The 10,126-nt window shown below is 37.0% G+C and overlaps 1 non-coding gene across 1 annotated transcript; it reads left to right on the plus strand.

The window, feature by feature from the left end:
- The first annotated feature begins 9,759 nt into the window (after positions 1-9,759).
- Positions 9,760-9,866, plus strand: LOC133304283 (small nucleolar RNA R71). Its single transcript, XR_009750589.1, has one exon. It is a non-coding gene; the product is annotated as a small nucleolar RNA R71 (small nucleolar RNA).
- Positions 9,867-10,126: the final 260 nt, after the last annotated feature.

Below are 10,126 nucleotides of genomic sequence, written 5' to 3' on the forward strand. Positions count from 1 at the left end.
GGCCCTCTTGATGCTGAGAAAAACCTCTGCAAGAACTTGGTTTGCAGATCATCCCAAGTTGTTATACTTCCTTGTGGCAATGATTGCAGCCATCTCCTTGCATCATCCGTCAGTGAATGAGTGAATAGTCTCAACAAAATTGCATCTCTTGTGACACCATTTATCTTCACAGTATCACTCAACAACAAAAAGTTCTCTATGTGCAAGTAAGGGTCCTCTGCACTGGTTCCAGCAAACTGATCCTTCTGCACCAAATGTATCAAAGCAGGCTTCAATTCAAAGTTGTTGGGCTCCACTGTTGGGCGCACAACACTCCCAATTGGAGGAATCACTGCAGGAGTCATGTACTCTACCAGTGTCCTCTGTGGTGGTGGTGGTGGTCTGTGATTCTCTGCCATTATCTCTTCCTGATTAACCGTACTGGATTCACCAATTTCTTGCAACTGTCTCCTTTGCCTGGCTGCCCTTTTTTGTGCTTCCTCAATGTCCTTTCTAATTCTGGATCATACAACAACAAATTCGGATCAAGTGTACCTCGCATATACCAGAATTAAAATTGACCAAAAACTTAACATAAACTAAAATACTGAAAATAAAAGGATTCAATCTCAGAATTCTATGGTATCAGTTAGTGTTGAAAAATAAATTCCCCGGCAATGGCGCCAAAAACTTGTTGGACGTTTAGCAAGTGCACTAGTCGTACAAGTAATAAAATGATGAGTAAAGATCGTTCCCACGAGGAATTGTGTTCAAGCACCAATAAACCAAAGAAAACTAATTTGAATCAGATAAGAATTTGTAAAAGTCATGAATAATTTGTCACCATAAAATTGATTGTAAGTAATTTGACACAAAATAAATATGGATTAATGATTAATAAAACAACAAGTAGTCAGAAAACAACTTTCCTCCATAATAACTCATGTAAAAACTGATCATATGATGAATTCTTTTCCATGTGATGTTAATCAACCTTTTACTTATCATCAAGATGTAATCCCTTACTACCCTGATAAATACATTAATCAGAAACCCCAATCCCTTGGTGATCTCTTTCTTAATACATGCATGACATACTAAAGTCTTAAGATTACATCAGAACTCTAGCATCAATCCCTTGAGTACTAGAATTCTGATGTTGAGATTATCAGATACAAAAGTCATATAAACATCCCTGTTCTACACTACTTCCTTGATAGAAATAATTAAATCAGAAAATCTCAAATCAACACATGAAAAATACTTCATCATATTAATCAGATCAACATAATATTATCATGGAGTTCTATTGCATTCAGACTACAAAGACTCTACTCAGACATGACTAAGGAATAGATAAGAGAAAAAGAATCAAACTTCATTTCCATGTTGAAAGTCTTCAATCTCCAAACTATTACAAGAGAATTTAGAGAGAAGTCAGACTAAAGTTTAAGAGAGAGATAATATATCAGATCTCTTCAGATCCAGATCCCTTCTAAATGTGAAGGCTTTGCCTTTTATAGTGTTACAATTAAAAACAGAAAACTGATGTGGGCGCTAAAACGTCCATAAGTTCCCGTTTTAGCGTCCATGTTTTACGTATGCTCAACTGCTTTTAACTGACTCCAACGCTAAAACGTTAAGGAATGACCGTTTTAGCGTCCAAACTTGGTGAATGCTCAACTGACTTTAACTGACTCCAACGCTAAAACCTTTGATTTGGACGTTTTAACGGTGGAGAGCAGAGTCCTTTTTCCACTTCAGGGCGCTAAAACGCTTATTGCAGAACGTTTTAGCGCCCAAGACCAGCAATTTTCCATCTTCTAAGTGCAGCAGCGCTCTAAAACGCTATGTGTGGGCGTTTTAGCGCTCATCACCAGCAAGTTTTGGCCTCTTCCTGTAGCAGGGCGCTAAAACGCTCAGTGTGGACGTTTTAGCGTTCAACACTTAGGCAATTTTTCTCCTCTTGAGCTCCAGAATCTTCTTCCTTCTCCAGTTGCCTTTCAAGCTTGCTTTTCCTACAAGAATCATACAAATTTCCAATACAGCTCTTGAACTTGTAATTGAGGACATCTTAGGACATTAACCTTGTTTTTCATCATTTAATCACACAATTTGATCCTAATTCCTACTAAAAACCATGATGAACTAAGGGTTCATCAACCGCGATTGTCAACCTAACATTATGGTAGAGGAAAACTCTTGACCCAAAGACCAAGAAGAATACTGCCGGGGATAAGTCCAAACCCGACTGATAAAGATATCCCGGCTTCTGCACAAGCTTTAGCAACTACCACTCAGGCCCGTCCTCCTCGGACTCCCTCTGATCTCTCCAAAAATGTCGTTTGGCAAATTGTAGTTAGCAACGATCTTTGTGATGTCCTCTTTCCTCCTGCCCATTTTTTTAGTTCCAACCCTTTTTCTCCTGCCGAGATTAAGGAATTGGAAATGATTAAACTGAATGCTTTTAAGATGGCTTCTCCGGCGAGGCCTATGATTTTTTTGAAAAATAAATATGTCAAGACTCTCACCGAGATGAAGGCTGCCAGGGAGGAGAAGGCTAAGACTTATGAAGAACTCCTTAAGGTGAAGGAGGATTTAAAAACTTCTAAGTCTGACTATACTTCTCTTGAGCTTTTACATGTCAGAAATGTCCAATCAATGAAGTTTTATAATAATGTTTAAGCGTAATGAGAATAAGTTGAAAGAGGCTGAAACAATGTTCAATACTATCAAGCTGAGTTGGAGAAATCAGTATTGGGCTCTTTCAACAATGCATTAAAAAATATTAAGATCCTCAACCCTGGCATTGAGCTCAACATCGAAGGCTTACATCACATGGCTTATGTCAGCAACGAGTAGTAATCCCCCTTTCCCAATCTGCTGTAGGTGATTTTGTAACTCAGTTAGAGAGAGATCGGATTGAAGGAGAGGACGAAGCTACTATTAAGGAGGCTGCATGTATCACCCCCAAATTTCTAACAATTTTAACAACAATAAAATATTCCTATAATAGAGAAATTTTCAAATAAATAACATTTAATTATTTATTAAGGTCTTATAACTATTGCGTAAGTTAATCTAAAACTAATTTGGGGAAATGTTACTGCCACACCTAGGGGTGAAAGTGGGCTGGGCTGGGCCAAGCTTTGCCCTGAAAAGTCCAAGCCTACGCTAAAAAATTTTACTTTGGCCTGGCCCATGCCTAGTACGAGTCTAATTGTTAGACTCACTTGGCTTGTTTATAAAAAAACAAATGGCCTGGCCTAACCTGTTAGCCAATTAATTTTTAACTTCCAAGCAGAACCATGAATCAACTTTACAAAATACTTAAATTCTGTTGCTAAACCAAAAATCATAATTTCAACGTCCAAACAGAATCATGAATCACAACAAAACTCCTACAATTTGCATTTAAGTCACTTTCAAAAGAAAAATGCTCAAACTAAATAACATATATTTCATCATATCCAATAAACAAAACCATACTATGTAAATTAAAATAACTACAAGAATCCAACAAACACAACATGATGCCTGTAGTAAGTATAATCTCTTCCAAAAACCTTTTAATATATTCATATACATAATCTAATATACAGAGATGTAGGTTCCTCCTACATAAGAAATAAAATCAGATTTTTATTAAAATATAATCGAATATAATTAAGTTATAAATAATTGCAATTGATTAAATTTATATCTTTTGTTTTTTCTTCAAGTCATATTTGTTCTATTTTATTTTATTTAAAATAAATAGTACAATATAAGTCGCCCTGTAGACTTATAGGTCAGGCTTTATGAAAGTGGGCCTACGGCCTTTTTATTAAACAAATTTTTTCAAGGCCCAAGCCCGATCTATTTTATGAAATATATTAAGTCAGGTCCAGCCTAACGTAGGCCGAGCCGTAGGCCCCTGTAGGCCGACCCGACCCAATTTCACCCCTAGCCACACCTATACAGGGACAAGTGCAAGGCTAACTTTATTACATTAAAATAAAACCAACAATTAAATTTCAACTGAAAGAAGCATTTCTTATGCATAAATTCATAAAAATAATAATTAAACTCTAGAGCTAGCTAGAAATCTTTGAGTCGTTATCCTCAGAGCCCACTTTTAGCTCCATCCTTTGCAACTTGACTTACTGAAAATCTGCTCCCCTGAAGGATTATTGCAGCCAAATAAACAAAAACACAAACAGTAAACAAAGCTGGTAATCCTAATCAAAACACAATTTATATAACTCAAATATAAGAATTTCATAATAATTGAATCAAATATTATACATTATATTTATTAAGTTTATTTAGTGGGAAGGGAGCCATGGTAGACCTGGAAAACCCTGTTGCCAGCCACGTATAATCAAAATATCAAATCGAAGTGTACCGATCGTTCCAAGTAATAAAGAATGAGTAGAGTATCGTCTCCACGAGGATTGAGGCACCAAAATTATTTTAACTATTCCTCTCTTGTTGGATTAACAAAATTGGTTTGAGAATAATTGTGGTTGTAAAAATTGAGAACAATTCAAGAACTTGTGAATAATTCAAAGATGCTTTTAAAACTTTGAGAATAACAGATTAAAATTGAGAAAATATTTAAAGGAATATTGCGGTAAAAGACGCCAACACCTTTATGATCCCCACCTTGCACTATGAATTAAGTTTTACATTTAATTTAACCCTTGATCAAACAATTCACCATCTGTTAATTGATTAGTTAAGCCTTAATTCCTTAGTGATCTTAACTTTATTAACCTATTAGAATCCTAATTCCTTAGAAATTCTTTTTCAAGTTAAGCCTTTAAATCAGTGAATCTTTCATGTTTGCAATTCATGAAGCCTATCCCTAGTGCGTACATGAATTGTTATTTTATCCTTTGTCAGGAACTAGAATCTTAATATCCCTATTGAAAACCCTAACCCTCGCAATTCTAAATGAGTGATCAGTTCTAAAAGAATTATAAGATGAAGAACAAGATAAAATAAATGCAATTGAAATAATTAAATATAAAATTAACCAAACTACAAGAGGTTCATATTAAGGGTTGTGACCTTTACCACAATATTAAAAGACTAGGCAGACATGTTCATGTCTGACAATTTTAAGTATAGAAAAGAATTCATAAAATAAAATAATAACCAGAAGAATGGGAAGAAGAAATCTTGAATCTTCAGTCACCAAAAGCTTGCTCCGATTCCTGTTGTTCGTAATTTCTCTCGTGCAAATTTTTTTCTCTTTTTGTTTCTGACTCCCTTTTTATAACCAGCAATCCAATCAGGTCATAAGCTTATGAGATAATTGATTAAATTTCCATTTTTATCAAATCCGATAAAATCAGGCTGTATTTGCAACGTCCACGCGATCAGCGTCAACTTCGCGCGATCCGCACGGACGATTAATGAGGATTCCTGTACTTGGTGCGCTTAGCGTGAATTCCACACTGCTTGCGTGAAGATACAGTGGTTGGCTCTTGCTTTTCTTCCACATTGGCGCCATTAGCATGAAAATCATGCTATTAGCGTGAAGTTCCTTAGTTTCCATGCTATTAGCGTGAAATTCACGCCATTAGTGTGAAAACCACGCCATTAGAGTGAAAACCATGCCATTAGCGTGAAGTGACAATGGACATGGCTCTTCTTCCTCAGTTTTGGCGCGATTAGCATGAAATTCATGCCAGTTGCATGAAAAGTCAGGTCTGCGCCATTCTCACGCTATTCGCATGAGTTGTTGTTTGCAACATAGCTTATTTCCATGCTTTCTTCCTACAAAAGTATAGAATCATAGGGAAACTGTGTCTGAAGATGGATTATCAATAATTCATTAAAAATAATACTTTTTATCACTGAATTACTGTCAAATCCTTATTCTTTTTACTCTGAAATATTTATATGCTACAGGCACATCAAACAATTCCTAGATTTAGATATTGTTGTCCTCAGTAATAAATAAGATCAAACATCAGGCAGCAAGGATTAACTCTGTGAGAAGAATTTATGTCATTAACGCACTTTTCTACATTGAAGAGATTCAGAGTTATAATGCTAGGCATGAGTGAATTCAAAGTTGAGAATTTCAGGAATCACTTTTTGTATAAGGAATTAGAATCTAGCTCAATCACTCATTACCAAGATAATCACTGCACTTGTCACTCTTGTGTATTGGGTTTAAACTCTCAATCCGTCAGTGCAATAAGACTACCATATGCTTGATCCTATTCTCAAATTCCTAAAGATGAGGAACGTATAAAACATGCACAATTAGATCCAAAGGTCTTTGCAGGGTTGTAACTTGGCTTAGGCTAGGGTAGGAATATCTGGAAAAGTGGCTAATTTTTTTACTGTATATGAGATTGAAACACAACTATTTATTTTTAGTTGTTCACACTCAGACACAATTTCACTTAGTCTTTTCATTTCTATTCATACTTTTGTGTTTCTTCTTCTTGACCTTTTCATGCTTTTTCGTTGCTATGCAACTTTTCATTTTGTTCCTTTTCTCTTTGGTCTCAGCTTTTGCTTTCACCATTACTTTAACTTCTGCGAACTTTTCCTTGAATTTCTATAATCAGTGCTTCAATCTCATTCAAGGTATGTCAATAGGAAAACAAGTCAAGTGTCTTATGGTTTAATTTAATAAGAAACAACAAGCTAAAGCTCAAAGGGCTAGCAATGGAAATTTTTCGGGACAACTATTTGGCCAAGTAGTTAACAAGAAAGAATTGCCTTTATTATTTCAGATCATGCATGTATTACAGAGAAACAGATCAAGTTCTAGAGTATTATCACAGTGAGGTCTCTCCACAAAGAAAAATTACTGTTTAAGCTCAAACCTCACAGCTGTGCAATCAAACTAGAATCTAAATTCCACTTATCATTACATATCAACTGTAACTCTCAACAATGAATTCAATCAAACGAGCAATAATAACTCTTATACTTCAATGCATTACTCTGAATATTTATTCATTATGACTTTTCACACAATATCTTATATGCTTTATAAGATTTAATCATCATATTGCATGAGTAGCTAACATAGATCCAAGTATGTTGCTCAGAAAATTTCTTCTATCAAAACAAAAATAACAAAAGAATTGAGCAAAAGGTTCAGATATCTCCCTTGATTCAGAAACGTTTTCTGTTAGAGGTCTTTTCTATCTGGTTCCTCTGTACCGCGTGTGGTGCGCCCAATGCTCAGATTTAGAAAATTGTTGTCCCCAACAATAAAACTAAACTAGTTGAAGACTAAAACTTCTGCGCAGGTGAAACACACACACTTGTTAAACATCATAACAAAATAAAATAGAAATATGTAGCAGAGGACATAAACATATCCAACAAGTCTCACATGATCCTAGGTAGAAATTAAAAACATCAAAACAAAATTAAAACTTAAAACAAAGGAAAGAAAATAAAATAAAATAAAATAAAAAAACGAATAATAAAAACTCATTGGGTTGCCTCCCAAGTAGCGCTTGTTTAACGTCACGAGCCTGACATACCCCTTGCGATTATGGTGGTTGGAAGCACGCTGCCATTGATGACCCAATCGTCTTGGTCCAGTATTGTGTCTTTCCATAATAATTATATGCATGTGGATGAGGATGAGGGTTCTCAGGAATTTTAAACTTAGTCTTCACATGCTTTTCCTTACTCTTGGGTTTTTCCATCTTAACCTTTGGCTTGCTTTCTTCATGCCGCTGATGGACTTCCTTCTTTGTGGGGTTTAGTCTTCTCTGAAGTTGTCTAACAGGTTTAATATTGTCTTCCATTAGAATCTTGTGAGTACAGAAAGAATGGTTGAGGCCCTTCAAATCAGAAATAGACCACCCAATAGCTGTCTTGTGCTCCTTGAGCACTTTCAACAACTTCTCCTCTTCATCCATAGACAACTCTTTATTGATGATAACAGGGTATTGCTCTTCATCTCCCAGAAAAGCGTATTTCAGAGTTTTAGGTAACTCTTTCAATTCTACTTTTGGTGCCAATGTAACTGAGTCATCTTCTTTCTTTTCGAGCACATCAAAGACAATTTCTTGCTCTTCTTGTGGAGTAGCTTCATCTCGAGCCTTCAATTCTTCTTCAAGCTCGTGATCATCAATCTTTTCTTCTTTGACTACTTCCTCAAACACATCAAGTCTTAAGCAGTCACTCAGGTCAGACGAGTTCTTCATAGCGTCAAACACATTGATAGTGATTGCCTCATCATTCATCCTTAACTCAAGCTTTCCTTGTTCTACATCAATTTTTGCTCGAGCCGTGGCCAAGGACGGCTTTCCCAGCAAAAGAGGTATTTTACTCTCCTCCTCCATATCTAACACAATGAAATCAGCAGGGAAGATAAACTTGTCAACCTTGACAAGGACATCCTCTATGACTCCATTAGGTCTCCTTAACGAACGGTCAGCAAGCTGTAAAGAAACCATAGTTGGCTTCAACTCAGAGATTCCCAATGACTTGCATATTGACAGCGACATCAAGTTGATGCTTGCTCCAAGATCACAAAGTGCCTGGCCAACATTAGTGTTGCCTATCGCAATTGGGATGTTGAAAATCCCAGGATCTCGAAGCTTTGGTGGGAACTTCTTCTGTATAATGGCGCTGCACTCTTCAGTAAGTGCTACTGTATCACAATCCTGCAACTTATGCTTTCTAGACAACAAATCTTTCATGAATTTAGCATAGTTAGGCATATTAGCTAAAGCTTCAGTAAAAGGAATATTAATATGCAACTTTTTAAACATATCTAAAAACCTGGCATACTGTTGCTTCTGTGCCTGTTGCTTGAGCTTCATAGGATAAGGAGGTTTCTTAAAACGAGAACAATCCATCAGTTTCTTTTGAGCTTCAACAGGTTTCTCCTTTGCCTCTTCTTTCTCACTTGTAGGCTTTTCCACCTCTTTTTTGTGCTCCGGCTAAATAACTGGTTCATCAACTTTATTTTTCGGAGCCACCTTTGGTTTGTCTTGAGGAGTAATCACAATTCCACTCCTAGTTACAATGAATTTGCAGTCTGCCTTAGGATTCACGATGGTATCACTAGGAAACTGCCCTTGAGCTCTTTCAGCTAACTGTCTAGACAACTGACCTATCCGAGTTTCCAAATTCCGGATGGAAGCATCTTGATTTTTGTGATAGGACCTTGTCTCATTCATGAAGGCATCAGTAGTCTGTATGTGATCATTTGTAGTCTTGGCAAGCTGCAGCATTGCTTTCTCCAATTCTGATGGCTCTTTATGTGGAAGAGGAGGAGGTTGCAGGTAATTGTTGGATTTATAATCCAAGCTTCCCCCTTGACTTCTCCTTTGAAAGTTGCTTCCTTGGGCACCATTCTGATTTCTCTGGAAGCTTTGAGTATTCTGTGGTGGCCTTGGATCATACCAAACTCCGTTAATCTGGAACGGTTCAGCTTCTATGAGTGTTGGACACTCATTAGTCTCATGCTCCTCTTTGCAGTACTCACAGTTAACTGAATTCACTCGAGTTGTCGAGATTTGCATCTTGTCTAGCTTGGCATTCATACTAGCTAACTGTTGTGAAATCACCATTTGCTCAGCTAGTGAAGCATCATTGTTCTCCAGTTGTAGAAGTCCTTTCTTCGGTTGAACTGGTTGAACTTCCATTGAAGCATTCTCGTTCCTTGCCATGTAATTAATCAGCTCCAGAGTTTCAGCTGTTGTCTTCTTTCCTATGGTTCCACCGGCTGCACCGTTGACAACCATTCTGGAATCTGGTGTCATCCTATTGTAGAAGACTCTGACCTTCTTGGCGTCTGGCAAGTCATATTGAGGGCACTTTCTGATCAACTCCTGAAATCTAGTCCAGGCTACACACAGGGTCTCTCCCGGCTGTTGAATAAAGTTGGTGATTTCATTCACCAACTTATTGTACTTTTCCCGAGAAAAGTGTTCAACAAAGAACTTGGTTGCTAACTCGTCCCATGTTCGGATACTGTTATGAGCTTGTCGATCTAACCATCTGAGGGTTTTCCCGGTCAAAGCAAAAGGAAACAACCGGAGTCTGATTGCATCATCAGACACTCCATGATGCTTAGTTGTGTCACAGATTCTTAGAAATCAGTCCATAAAGTCATGAGGATCTTCGTAGTCCTCTCCACCAAAAGGAGTCTTCTCCACCAAAATAA

This window comes from Gastrolobium bilobum, unplaced genomic scaffold, assembly GCF_033153095.1.
Source record: "Gastrolobium bilobum isolate Gb01-03AN ecotype WA unplaced genomic scaffold, APGP_CSIRO_Gbil_v1 utg56706, whole genome shotgun sequence".
In the NCBI taxonomy this organism is placed as follows: Eukaryota; Viridiplantae; Streptophyta; class Magnoliopsida; order Fabales; family Fabaceae; genus Gastrolobium; species Gastrolobium bilobum.